The sequence below is a fragment of the Trichechus manatus genome, unplaced genomic scaffold (genome assembly GCF_000243295.1).
Source record: "Trichechus manatus latirostris isolate Lorelei unplaced genomic scaffold, TriManLat1.0 scaffold00045, whole genome shotgun sequence".
In the NCBI taxonomy this organism is placed as follows: domain Eukaryota; kingdom Metazoa; phylum Chordata; class Mammalia; order Sirenia; family Trichechidae; genus Trichechus; species Trichechus manatus.
In genome coordinates, this window is record NW_004443981.1 from 17,311,081 (window position 1) to 17,325,309 (window position 14,229).

At 57.9% G+C, this 14,229-nt stretch overlaps 1 pseudogene; it reads left to right on the plus strand.

Annotated features, from left to right (window-relative positions):
• Positions 1 to 7,575: 7,575 nt before the first annotated feature.
• LOC111820619 (stromal membrane-associated protein 2-like) overlaps positions 7,576 to 14,229 on the plus strand; it is a 16,576-nt pseudogene continuing 9,922 nt past the window's right edge.

Genomic DNA, 14,229 nt, shown 5'->3' on the forward strand with positions numbered 1-14,229 from the left:
GCTACAATGAAAAGATAAACGATCGCAACACCCAGCATGGATGAATCTTCACAACATGTTGTTACGTGAAAGAAACCATAAATGGGAAACATTTACACAAGCAACACTGCAGTGTTGAGTGACGAATGTGGTTGTTGGGTGCTGTCAGTCGATTCCAACTCATAGTGACCCCATGTGACAGAGTAGAACTACCCCACAGGGTTTTCTTGGTTGTCATCTTTACGGGAGCAGATCCTCTGGTCTTCCTCCTGTGGAGCTGCTGGGTGGGTTTGAACTGCCAACTTTCAGTTAACAGCCGAGTGCTTAACCGTTGCACCACCAGTGTTCCTTGGGTGATGCGTACCACAGGTTTTAAGATAGATTCCAGCTGTGACCTTGGTTTGTCCTCTTTCCATGCCATGCTCTGTGTGGACATCACTGCCTTCATGGGGGTGGGGAAATTTGTGGTTGGGAAGGGGTCACCAGAAAGCTGGAACATAGTGGAAAATATCCACACATTGCTGAGAGAAACAGAGGCTTCTATACCAAGCTAAACTATCCTTCACATGCCAGGGGAAGTTCACTGAAAATATTCAAGAATTTAGAGACTATATATCATCATCTGCATTATGCAGATGACATAACCTTGCTTGCTGAAAGTGAAGAGGACTTGAAGCACTTACTGATGAAGATCAAAGAGCACAGCCTGCAGTATGGGTTACACCTCAGCATAAAGAAAACAAAAATCCTCACAGCTGGGCCAAAAAGCAACATCATGATAAATGGAGAAAAGGTAGAAATTGTCAAAGATTTTATTTTACTTGGATCTACAATCAACACCCATGGAAGCAGCAGTCAAGAAATCAAACGATGCATTGCATCTGGCAAATCTGCTGCAACAGACCTCTTTAAAGTGTTCAAAAGCAAAGATGTCACCTTGAATGCTTAGGTGAGCCTGACCCAAGCCATGGTGTTTTCAGCGGCCTCATATGCATGTGAAAGCTGGACAATGAATAAGGAAGACCGAAGAAGAATTGATGTCTTTAAATTACGGTGTTGGTGAAGAATATTAAATATACCGTGGACTGCCAGAAGAATGAACAAATCTGTCTTGGAAGAAGTACAGCCAGAATGCTCCTTGGAAGCAAGAATGGCTAGACTATGTCTCACATACTTTGGACATGTTATCAGAAGGGATCAGTCCCTGGAGAAAGACATAATGCTTAGTGAAGTACAGGGTCAGTGAAAAAGAGGAAGGCCCTCAACAAGCGGGATTAACACAGTGGCTGCAACAATGGGTTCAAGCATAACAAAGATTGTGAGGATGGCGCAGGACTGGGCAGTGTTTTGTTCTGTTGTACGCAGGGTTGCTATGAGTCAGAACCGACTCGACGGCACCTAGCAACAATACAACCACATTTCATCCCCTACCCTATCTGAGGAAGACACCGCAAACAGTGATAACCAAAACTGAGAACTCAAGATGGAGAAGGGTGAGGAGAAGAGAAAATTCTAAGAAGCAATCAACTTTAAAATATTTCCAAATTTAGCCAGCTTCCGCTGAGTGCACTCCTGCTCATGGCACCCTCATGTATGTCAGAGTAGAACTGGACTCCATAGGATTTTCATTGGCTGATTTTTTTGGAAGTAGATGGCCAGGCCTTTCTTCTGAGGCACCTCTGGGTGGACCTGAACCTTCAACCTTTTGGTTAGAAGCCAAGCCTGCTAACCATTTGCTCCACCCAAATTTGGACTCGGTTTCCAAATTTACAAGGGGAAAATAATGGAACAGTGCAAAATGTCTTTCTTCTCTCCTAGCTTCATTCATTCACTCTCTCTCCCCCTTCCTCACGTGCTCACTCACAAATCCACAAAGGCCCACTGATCCATCTCTGGGGATAGCTATGTTTGGGGCCCCAGGGACTTGCTCAGACATGGCCCCATCCTAGAGGAAGTAGAAGCCCTTCTCAGACTGGGGGTCTCCTGGAGCCCCATCCTCCTCTCCAGCATCTCCTGCCCCCTGCCTGCCCCTCCCTCTCCTGGCCCAGCATCCGACCTCGCTCCCCTAGTGGCCGGGCCAGGCAGGAGGACACGATGCAGGCTGGTGGGCACTGGGTGTGGGAAGGGGAGGGGTGGGCATCCCTCACCCACCACCTTCAGGGAACCAGGGCTGCTCTGACCCCAAGCCCAGCTGGGTCCCATAAGGCTCAGGCCCAAGTAAGGGCTAGCTAGTCAGTCCCTGGGGAGGCAAGGCCTGGAGAAAAGCATCCAGCCAGGTCAGCCTCTGGGAGCCGAGGGGCCAGGCAGGATGGCTCTGCCAGGAGCTCTGGTTGGAGCCATGTCGATGGCGTGTGGTGTATGTGTGGACGGGTAGAATTACCTTTTGCCATTGAGTCGATTCCGACTCACAGTGACCCTGTAGGGCAGAGTAGAACTGCCCCATCCGGTTTCCAAGGCTGTAAATCTTTACCGAAGCAGACGGCCACACCTTTCTCCCCCAGAGTGGCCGGCGGGTTTGAAGCACTGACCTTTTGGTTAGCAGCCAAGCATTTAACCATTGTGCCACCATGGCTCCCTATGGGTTGAATTGCGTCCCCTAAAAGACGTGTCAAACTCCTGACCCCAGTACCTATGAATGGGACCTTGTTTGGAAACAGGGTCTGTGCAAATGTCATGAGTTAACATGAGGTCACAGCGGATTGGGGGGTCCCGGTCCCGTCTGAGTGGGGTCCTGTAAAAGGAGAGAAGAGACATAGACTGAGAAGGATGCCCTGTGAAGATGCGCCCACACACCGAGGGACACGTGAGCCACCAGCAGCAGGAGAGACAAGGAAGGACCCTCCTCTAGAGCCTTGAGAGGGCATGCGGGCCTGCTGACGCCTGGATTCCGGCTCCCAGCTTCCTGTGAGGCCGAGACTGTAGGGAACTTTTTATTCTTATAAGGTCACCCCCCCACCTCCATGGGGTACTTTGCTACAGCCACCCGGGGTCACACACACAGGGCGCAGCCTGATGGTGAGAGCAAGGCCACCCGGGCGCCTCCTGCTGGGTCCCCAGGTCACCTGTGTCTTCTGGCTCCTTGACCCCTCCTGGTCCCCCGGCCTCAGATCCGGGGGCGCTGCCTTCAGACAGCAGGAAAATTCTCCAAGGGGCACCCATATCCGGGGAAGGAGGGGCCCAGTCCTAACGGGGGGAAGCCCAGGCCTAAGGGGGGTTGCCCAGCCCTAGGGGAGGAGGAGTCCAGGCCTGAGGTGGGGTGGTGCCCAGGCCCGGGTGGGGGTTGCCCAGGACTGGAGTGGGGAGGTACCCAAGCCTGGGGGGAGGTATGCACCTGAGTGGGGGCACCCAGGCCCTGAGGGCAGGGGAGTGCTCAGGCCTTGGTGGTTCCTGGCTGGTGCCCCCACCCTCCTCCTGCTGCTCCTGTTGGGAGTGAGGGCTCACCTGCCCTTTAGGCAAGAACAGATTCCTGCAGGGACCCTGGCGTCCTCCCTCCTGGGCCCAGGGCCTGTCTCTTCATTATTTCTTCCTGCCAATGTTTGCCTGCTCCTGCACTGCCTCAGCCCCAGGCAGGGACACAGGCGGCAGAGAGCTCCAACATGCCACTCATCACATTGGGACCCTCTGAGCAGATACCAGGGACTCCTGCCCACCTCACCCCCAACACCCGGGGAAGTCTCTTCTCCCCAGAAAGACTCAAGGCGAGCGGGACACCCTCTGGATAAGCACGCAGAACGGGGCACTGGCTCCTGACCTGAGAGTTCATCAATCTCCATGACAAATGTTCGCCCGGAGTCCAGAACAAAGGCCCGGCCATTGGTGTTTATCCACCCTGATGGCAGGACAGACAGCCTGGCCCTGGAAAACCAATCTTGTCAAAATTGATGGCCGGCTCAGGACACCACGTTTGTGGTAGAGACACCGGCAAGCGTGACCAGGTCAGCAGCCGCTGTGCGGGGAGGGAGGGGCCAGGGTGACCGGGCCGCTAACCCCCTCCCAGGGCTCCAAGCTCCATCCACAGCTGCAACCTCCGACCCCAGGGCAAACGGGGCCAGGTCAGCCCTACTCAATGAACCCCTTTCCTGGGTCACCCTGTCTTCTGGAACAGTCTGCATTCCTTGGCTGGCCTGCTGAGGCCCTCACACCCCAACTCCGTCTGCCCTGCTTGGGGTCACCCTCTAGCAGTGGCCCACCTTCAGAGCTCTGGGCCCCCCACTTTCCGGTCTCCCCACCTTCACACCTGCTACGGCTTCCTCACTTGGGTCTGCACCCCTCAACCTAGTAACTTTAGATGTTGAGCTGCCATTGAGTCACCCCCGACTCGTGGGCGTCCCATGCGCAGCAGAACCAAACACTGCCTGGCCCTGCACCGTCCCTGTGATCAGCTGCAGACGGGCCCATTGTGATCCGTAGGGTTTTCATGGGCTGATTTTCAGAAGTGGATCACCGGTCCGTCTTGGTCTGGAGGCTCCACTGAAACCCAGTCATTGTCACGTGACAGCTGTCCTCCACTGGCACACGGGTGGTGGCTGTGCGTGAGGCGCGCTGGCCGGGAATCGAGCCCCAGTCTCCTGCGTGGGGCGTCCCTGGGTGGTGCGAATGATTGAGCACTTGACTATCAGCTGAAAGGCTGGCAGTTCTAACCCCCAGAGTCTCCTCGGAAACAGGCCCGACCATCTACTTCTGAGAGGTCACGGCCTTGAAAACCCCGTGGAGCTCAGTTCTCCCGTGACAATGGGGTCACCATGAATCCGTGTTGACTCAGTGGCAGCTGCTTACTGTTCCTCCTCAGGGTGGGTGAGGATTTTTAGAGGATTACAGTTTCTCTGAGGAACAGGGCAGAGGAGACCCGTGCATGGGTTATGCGGATTGGGTGCAGGAGGGCAGGGCAGGCCCAGAGGGGTCAGAAGGTCCCCCTACTGGACATCAGGGTGTTGGGGCTCATGGTGGTAGCTTGTGTGATGTGGTGACTGGTGCAGAAGGAACGAAGGTGCTGCGGCCACACCCACAGGCCCACCCGCCATGGCCAGCCATCAGGACGGGCCAGCTGGGGAGAGGGGACCCCATGTGTGAGCTGCTGGCTGCCCCACTGCTGGGGTGCTCCCTTCCCTGGACTGGCTCCCGGCCGACCCAGGGCAAGGGGTGCCTGGCACAGTACTAGCCAGTCATTCTCCCGCTGGGCCCTGGGACGCTGACCCTGGGTGTGGGAGCCTACACTTGCCCCTTGCTTGGATTGTCTCCAGAAGCCAAGGTGGCCCTGGAGACATAGACCCTTTGGAGGAGGTGACCGGGTCGGACCCAAGTCTCAAGCCCTGGATCCTCCAACTCAGAACTGGGTGACCAGGAATGGAGGGCTGACGAGGGCACAGGGCAGCCCCTCTGCCGGTTCTCAGGAACAGCACCCTCTGTGTGGCAGGTGGGCCACCCTTCCCCCCTCCCCCATTAATGCTCGTCTCTGCATGGGCCACATATCCAAACAGGGACACGCCACACTTCAGGCCATGAAGTTCAGCCCTGCGTGGCTCTGTGCTCCGTGGGCAGCCTCCGGCTGGTGTCTTCATGCCACGGTCACACTGAGTAGAGGCTGCCAGGACTACCTTCAGGTCCTCCCGGAGCCCAGGTAGAGCTTGTCCCTGATCCCGAGTGAGCCAGGTCCTTGGCAGGGTGGCCCCAGAGGCACCTAAGGAGCTGAGGGGCGGGCGGGGTGGGGCCTCCCCACCTCCACTGCTCGCCCAGCCCCGTCCTGCCTCTCCCCAGCCACACCCAGCTTGAAATGGGCTCCCCGTAGGACAGAAGCCAGAGGTCAAACCTCACACTAGACACCCTGTCTCAGCTCTCCCCCTCTCCCGGCAGTTGCTGAGCCCAGACAGGACCCTGTCCACACAGTGTTCTGAGGGCTCCACGGCCTCCAGGTGTGGCTCTGGATTAGGCCGATGGCTCAAATTCTCCTCGACCTCTCTGGCTGGCTGCTTGCCCTCTCCATGCCTCAGTTTCCCTGAGGACGCGTGAGGCCGCAGCCCCGGCAGGTGTTGGGTGCCCATGTGGTCCTGTGCAGAGCAGTCAGTTCTCAAGGCCTTGGGCCTACAGGCGTCACGCCTGGGGCTGCTCGAGGCCAGGGGAGCCTCCCTTGGAAAGGGGATGCTGGGCCGGGGAAAGACTGGGAGAGGCCACAGTCTGGGGTTCACACCGCGGGTCTTCCGTCTCCTGCAGCGAGGGCGGGAACAGGAGTGTCTCGTCCAGGAAGCAGAATTGGGCCGAGTGATGAGTGTCCCCGGGGATTCGGTCAGAGAAAGAAGGTGGTTTCCTTCTCCCTGGGTGTACCTCGTCGCCTCTCTCGGTCCCAACCCTGGGCGGCCGGCTGCCCTGTCGTGGGGAGAGGCCATGCAGCCAGGGCCTGAGGTCTCCGGCCAGGGGCCAACAGCCAGCCAGGACCTGAGGCCGCCGACAGCCACCTGAACACGCTAGGAAGTGGACCCGTCTCCAGTCGGGCCCTGGGATGAACCCACAGCCCCAGGCGACATGGATCACAGCTCCTGGGAGGTCCAGGCCCAGAGGCACCCGCTGTGCTGCCCCGACTCCTGACCACACCAGCGGGTGTGTGGTGAGCTGCCGAATCCGGGGCTACTTGGCAGCGGGGATAACCAGACAGTCTGAAGACATGTCTGCCTCAGGCCGGCTTCACCCAGGATGGCCGGGCACCCCGAGACCGCTGGCACAGGGACCCTTCCTAGCTGCCCTGTGACCCCCACCTTCCCTTTGCTGGGCCTCGGTTTCCTTGTCTGGGAAGGAAGAGGTTAGGTCGCGAGACGGGTCTGGGCCCTTCCACTTCCCACGGCCCCGTGGCCCGCCCCTCCGGCCTGTGCTCATTGCTTCCCCAGCTCTAGCGGGAGTCGGATGGGGCTGCCAGGCCCTCGCCAGTGGAGGGCCTCACCCCAGCTGCTGACTGGGGGGGGGTTTGCCTCATCTGGTCTTGCTGACATGGCAAAGAGCCGTTAGCGTAATAAAGATGCAATTGCACGGCTCATCAGCCCGCACACTCTTCCACGCCTGCCTGCCCGCCTCTCCAAGGGGAGCGTTTCTACGCCGTCTGCGGGCGGCCCTCCGAGGCCCTAATATTTCACTCCTAACGAGCAGGGCTCCGCTCTCCACAGGGCCCGTGAGGTCGTGGTCACCTGATGGCCCAGGGCTGACGGAGGTGCGGGCTGCCCAGCTGGGGCTCTGCCACCCTCCATCCAGCCATGGGGCCGTCCTCATGGCCCGGGTGCCCCAGACCTGCCCTGTCACCAGCCTGCCGTCACTACATCCACTCTGGACAAAGGCAGCCCGCTGGTTTCCGTGGCGACAGCTGTGACAATGGCACCTCTTGTAGGGGGGCTCTCGTAGTGAGAGGGGCGAGGTGGGGGAACCCTGATTCCCACCTGCAAAGCCCCCACATCTGATTTGCAAGATGAACTCGTCTGCAAACCCACGGCTGCCTGACGCTGCCCCAGACAACGACCATCAGCAATTTTTCAGGGACAAATTGACACGAAATGAGCGGGATGCCGGGGTGTGCAGCGGCGCCGGCTGGGCGCACGGCTGGCGGAGCGGGTTGCGGCCATGAGCCCTGTGACCCTTGGTGGCCTGGCCGAGAGGGAACCTGGCGGTGGCCATGTGAGAACACACAGGGAGACGTGTGCTCAGCACAGCCCAGTGTCCACCTGCCCTTCCCTGCCCTGTGGGAGTGGAGACACCAGAGACGCAGGGCAGTCCACCTACCTCCACGAAGCCCCGTCCAGGGCAGGCACCCACGGGGTAAGGCACTGCTTGTCTCCAGGTCCCGATCTCCTGGGGGAGGCAGACACTGCTAGGGCCACTCTCTGCGGGTGAGCACGGGCTCAGCCACCCAGAGGGAGCAGCTGCTCTGCCTCCAACAAAAAACTAGCAGTTGTCACGTCAACTCCGACTCATGGCAACCCCACGTGTGTTAGAGCAGAGCTGTACTCTACAGGGTTTTCAATGGCCGATTTTTCAGAAGCTGATTGCCAGGCCTTTCTTCCAAGGCACATCTGGGTGGACTTGAACCTTCAACCTTTCCGTTAGCAGCTGAGGATGTTCACTGCTGGCACCACCCAGGGACTCTGCAGAACAAGGGCCGCGAAAGTGGGGGCTCAGCCTGGTGGGGGCCCTGGGGACGGTTCTCCTCAGTCACTCCAGGAGACCGGGGGACACGTGGGTTTGTTCACGGGGGCGGGGGTGGTGGTGCCCAGGCTGTGTGCAGCCTCACAGTGAAGACCCAGAGGACAGGGTGACAGGAGGGGTTTGAGCTTCTCTCAGGGGCTCCCCATGGACCTGGTCACTTTTGATCTCAAGTGGGGACCCCTCCCCCACTCCTCTTCCTCTTCCACCCCTCCCCCATGCCCACCCTCATTTTGGCCTCAAATTCTTGGAAGCCTCCCAGGATGATACCAGCCTAGGCCTAGGGGACAAGCTGTCAGTAGGGGCAGGGCAGGGCTCTGATCCTGCCCCCCCCCCCGAGTTTTCAGGGTGACCTTGGGCAGGTCGTGTCCCTTCAAGGAGCCTCAGTTTTCCCATCTTCCGTGACTGATGGGACTCTGTATACACTTCTCTTACGAACAAGCCAGAGGAATCCAGAGCCCTGCTGCATTCATTCATTCATTCATTCATCTAAGGTGTGTTGCGCCCTCCTATAGCAGGCTGAATGGTGATCCCAAAAAGATATGTCCTCAGTCCTGATCCTGGAACCTACAAACGTAATGAGGTTTGGAAAAAGGACCTCTGCAGACGTGATGAGGTTGATCTGGAGATGACCCAGGTGGGCCTGAGTCCAGCGACGAGGGTCCTTGTAAGAGACAGGACAAGACACAGGGACAAGGACAGAGGAGACGCCACGTGAAGACGGGGACAGAGATGGAGTGACGTGGCCTCAGACAGGAGCCCCTGGGGCCACAGAAGCTGGAGGAGACAGGAAGGATCCTCCCCTAGAGCCGTGGGAGGGAGCGCGGCCTGCCCACACCTGGGTTTCAGACTTCTGGTCTCCGGAGCTGGGAGGGCAGAGACTCACATGGTTTTGAGCCGCCACGCGTGTGTCGTTTGTCATGGCTGCCCCAGGAAGCTCACGCACCTCCCGTGGGCCCGACCCTGAGCTGCGCACAGGGGACCCAGGTGGGAAATTCTGTCCCCATCCTCAGGAGCAGAACGTCCAGTGCAAGGGACACTTGGGGGACAGAAACCAGAGTGACCGCTCATCCTTAGCAGGGGTGGCCAGGACCGCAGAGCAGAGGGGAGGTGGAGCCAGGCCTCCAGCCCCCCATCCCCACCCCAAGCCTGTGGGGCAGCGATTGCCAGCCCAGCTGTAAACAGCACCCAGTCTTTAAGCTGTTCACACGGTGGCCTTGGGGAGGATGACCCACCCCTGCAATGAGGAACGGGCTGCCAGCCGAGGTGATGTCCTCTGTGGTTACGGCCGCAGTCCTTTGAAGAGGCTGGCCACGGAGCCCTCGAAATAAAGTTTCCACGCTGTAATTGATTTAAGCAACATCCCACGATAAATGCACGCAGTAAAAATACTAAGCATATTGAGACAGCAAGACATGACGTCTTCCATGAAAAACCAAACCCCAACCAAACCCACTGCTGTCGAGTCGATTCCGACTCATAGCAACCCCACAGGACACAGTAGAACTGCGCCATAGGGTTTCCAAGGCTGTAATCTTTACGGGAGCAGACTGCCACATCTTCCTCCTGCGGAGCGGCTGGTGGATTTGCAGTGCTGACCTTTAGGTTAGCAGCCGAGCTCTTAACTGCTGTGCCACCAGGGCGCCCTCTTACATGAGAGGGATGCTTAGTCATGTTGGAGGAGAAAAAGCAGCCGCGGCCGATGGAACCACCAAGCTCTTTCGGTAACTTGCGCCCAGTTTTGCAAATCAGGACTCCCCAGCTAGCAGGCGGAGCTAGCCATTGACCTCGGGGTGCTGCGCTCGGTGGTCGGAGATGCTGTGAGAAGCCGCTGACGCGTGTGGAATTCACAGGGGTTCTGGACTTTCCCAAGAGAGGCTGGAGGGAGACCGTGTTTGCGGGGGGCTGTGTGAGTGTTCTGGGGCTGTGTAACAAAGTACCACAGACTCGGGGGCTAAAGGAAGAGGAATTTATGTCAGAGTTTGGGTGGTTAGGAGTCTGAGTTCAGGGTGTTGGCAGGACCAGGCTCCCTCTGAAGTCCCCACAGGAGGACCGTACCTTGTCTCCCTCCTCTGGTGGTCCCGGGCTCCTGGGCCTGTAGATGCACCTCCAAGTGGTTATCCTTCCTCCACGTCTCTCTGGGTCTCTTCTTCTCTTTTACAGGACACCACGCCTGGGGGATTAGGACCCACCTTGCTCTGGCAGGAGTCCCTGGTGGTGCAGTTAATGGTTAACAACCCTGGACTCTGACTGAAAGGTTGGAGGTTCATGTCCACCCAGAGACACCTCAGAAGAAAGGCCTGGCAAATCTACTTCTGGAAAAACAGCCATTGAAAACCCTATGGAGCACAGTTCTACTCTGACACACATGGGGTCGCCATGACTTGGGGTCAACCGTGGCAACTGGTTCTACCGCAGGGTGACGTCATGTTTCCTAAACTGGTAACATCTTCAAAGACCCTTGTTATGGACTGAATTCTATCTTCCCCAGGAATCCTAACCCCTGCACCTGCGGATGTGACTCTGTCTGGGAACAGCGTTTCCTTTATTTTGTTCACGAGGCCGTATCAGCACAGGGCATGTCCTACACCTGTCCCTTCTGAGTTCTAAGGAGAAGTCTGACGTCAGAGACAAGCAAGCAGAAATGCGGAAAGTAGACACCACGTGGAGATTGAAGAGGACGGAGGAACAGAAGCTGAAAGGAGACAGTGACCACCCCCTAGAGATGGTACCCTGAATTTGGACTTCTAACCTCCTGAACTGTGAGAAAATAAATTTCTGTTTGTTAAAGCCCCCCACCTGTGGTATTTCTGTTACAGCAGCACTAGAAGGCAGGGACACCCCTAATTTCCAGCAAAGACACGCTCATAAGCCCAGGGGTTAGGACTTTGCCATCTTCAGGGGGACATAATTCATCCTAAGTGAGCCTTGGGGGCACTCTGAAGGGCTCGGAGCCCACTGGGTGGGCCGGCTCCGGGTGGGAAGAGGGACTGCGAGGCCTTGTCACTCACGGTCACCTCAGAGCTGCTCTGGGAGATGTGGCCCCCCGACAGGCCACTTGAGGGTTCAGCCCCATCCTCCTCCAGGCATTTCACCCTCGAAGCTGGTCTCACTCCCAGAATCTTGGTGGGGGTCTAAGGGCCCTGGGGGTCTAAGGGCCCTGGGGGCCTGCTCCTTCTTGTCACCGGGTGCTGTGTTCACCAGGACCTTTGCTGTGCTTTGTTGCCTTGCTCCCATGTAGCCCCGTGACACGGGACCTGCCCTCCCCACTGGCAGATGTGGGCTCTAACAGTGCTGCTGGGACAAGAACCAGACCAGCAGTGGACGCTGGGGGCACTTAGTGACCTCAGTGTGGGGGTTGGAAAGGCCCCCAAAGACTGTGAGCGTGTGAGCGTGACCTTATGTGGAAAAGAGGCCTTTGCGGACATGATTACGTTAAGAATTTTGAGATGAGGGTTGATCCTGGTGGGCCTTAAATGCCATGGTCTCAAGTGTCCTTATCAGAGGGGGTGGGCCACGTGACGTGGAGGGGAGCTTGGAGGGACTTGGCCACAAAGCAAGCAGCGCTGGCCATCACCAGAAGCTGCCGCCAGAGCGGACTCTCCCCTAGAGTATCCTAAGGGAGCGCCGTGCACACTCACGGGACCCCCCCTGCTGTGGGCATCACCCTGCAGCTGGCTGCCCTCAAAGTGCAGGCCAGAGCGTGCTGCCCCCCCGGAGGGCCAGCCAGAGCAGCCCCGCTCAGACAACGGAGGCACGCAGTGAGCCCCGAGGTTGTGTGCAGTAGTACACATGACTTCAAGGGCACAGAGGAGGTGCTGGATGCCTGACCTCACACGTCCACCTATGCTCACTTCCCTTTCTTGGGCCGGGGCTGCTGCACTGGGCTCTCGCTCAGCCCTGGGCCTGAGGGGCCTGTTCACACCCAGGAATGATCTCACGGCCCTCCCGTGCACTGTCCTCCAGGCCCGTCCCCGATGTGCGTGCTGCATGTCCTTGTGGTTTTATTTATGTCCCCGGACGCCCCTCCACGGCAGTTTTATGGAGACTCGTCTGTCGCAGGCGTAATTAAACGACACTGAAGCATCTAGCTCAGCTGGCCGCCAAAGCAAATGTTTGCTCTGCTACCGTCACAGCAGCGCCTGGCAGGGGGGCCTGGGCCTGAGCCTGCACTGCAGCCCTCTTGGGGTGCACGGGTGGGGTGGGCATGCTGAAGCCCAGGGGTCTGCTGGGAAGCTGGGAGGGGGCCCTGATGAGGGCAGGGGGGAGGCGGGCCATGGAAGTGGCAAGCCTGGGGCCTCCTGGATAGACACCCCAAGATAGGACACTAGGAAAGGTCCCAGCGAGGAGGGAGGGTCCCAGCTGCTGGGGCCCCAGGCTCCCTGCAGTTAGAGGACTGAGCTGGGCCTTGGTCTCCACTATGAGTTTCCCATTGCTGCTATAACAAGTCACCCTCTGCTTAGTGTCTTAAACACTCAGTTATTCTCTCGAGGTTCTGGAGGTCAGAAGTCCCACGTGGGTCCACCAGACTAACATCAGGGTGTGGGCAGGGCTGGCTCCTTCTGAAGGCTCCAGAGGAGAACCCCTGTCTGCGTCTTTCCCAGCTTCTAGAGGCCGCCCGCTTTCCTTGGCCTGAGGCCCCTCTACCCTCACAGGCAGGCAGCTGCACAGCATCTTCCGTTCTCCCTCTCTCTCTGGTTGCGTCCTCACGTCTCGTCCTCTCTCGCTGACCCTCCTGCTCCCTCTAATAAATACTCTGTGATCACCCCAGGCCCTCCTGAGCAGTCCAGGGCATCTCCAGTCCTGGGATCCATCACACCTGCGCAGCCCGTTTGTGACATGAGGAGACACAATGCAGCCACAGGTTCCTGGAGGAGGCATCAGCTGGCCATGTCCCCAGAGTGTGAAAAACTTTGGCTGGTGGAGAAGGGGGTGCGGGTGGGGGCCCGAGGGCAGCCCGAGGGAGGGAAGGGTTCAGAACCTCTAGGCTGGGGGTGTGGGTGAGGGCATTCACCTGGGAAGGGCTGTGGAGGGCAGGATGCCAGGGAATGGGGTGGACTCAGGCTGTGAGGCTCGGTGCTGACCAGACAAAGCAGGGTGTGAGGCGTGGGAATGGGGAGTCGGGGGCAGAGCTGCACCCACCCAGGATTTGAGTCTGGGAGCCTGGAATGATACCACTCCTTTTCCAGTTCAGCCTGGAGCAGATGCAGATGGCAAGGCGTGGGCAGGGTCGTGCTGAGACTTCTGAGGCCCTGTGCAAAATGAAAATAAGGCCTTTGTTCAAGAAAATGAGTAACACTGTTCAAAAATTTCCACATTCTGTTGGATCACCTGTCTTTGGAATGGGCACAAATATGGATCTCTTCCAGTTGGTTGGCCAGGTAGCTGTCTTCCAGCGCTGCATCCGTTTGTTGAAACATCTCAGCTGGTATTCTGTCAATTCCTGGAGCCTTGTTTTTCACCGATGCCTTCAGTGCAGCTCGGACCTCTTCCTCAGTACCATCGGTTCCTGATCATATGCTACCCCCTGAAGCGGTTAAACGTCTACAGTTCTTGTTGGTACAGCGGTGAGGGCTGCCTGCACGTGGCTTGTTGGTACAGCGGTGAGGGCTGTCTGCATGTGGTATGGATCAGAGGGCTCAGCTGGGGTGAGGGCAGCAACACAAAAAAACAGGGTGATCCCCTCCTGGTGCGGGGGGAACAGAGGAGCAGGAGGACCCCTGGGTGCCCCTCTCTGGGCTCAGGGCCAGGGTGGGCTGGTTTTCCCCAGGAAGGAGAGGGGCAGGAGGTGAGGCAGAGGCAAAGTCATTACGAACACCTCAAAAGTAAATTTACTTATGTTAATTACCTTTCTTGATTCCCTGGATCAATAAATTTCCCTGATGTAATTGGATTATTTGTGTGGCTGGGGACACAGCGCTTTGATTAAGTGCCCGGTGTTCACCCGCTTCTGACTTCACCTTCGCCCAGGCTCCGGCAGGAGTGGAGCTCTGGACATCCCTGGGCAGGCTGGCCCAGCCTGTGACGGCTGAGGTGGGGCCAGCCTGTGAGGGCTGAGGTGGGCCCAGCCTGTGA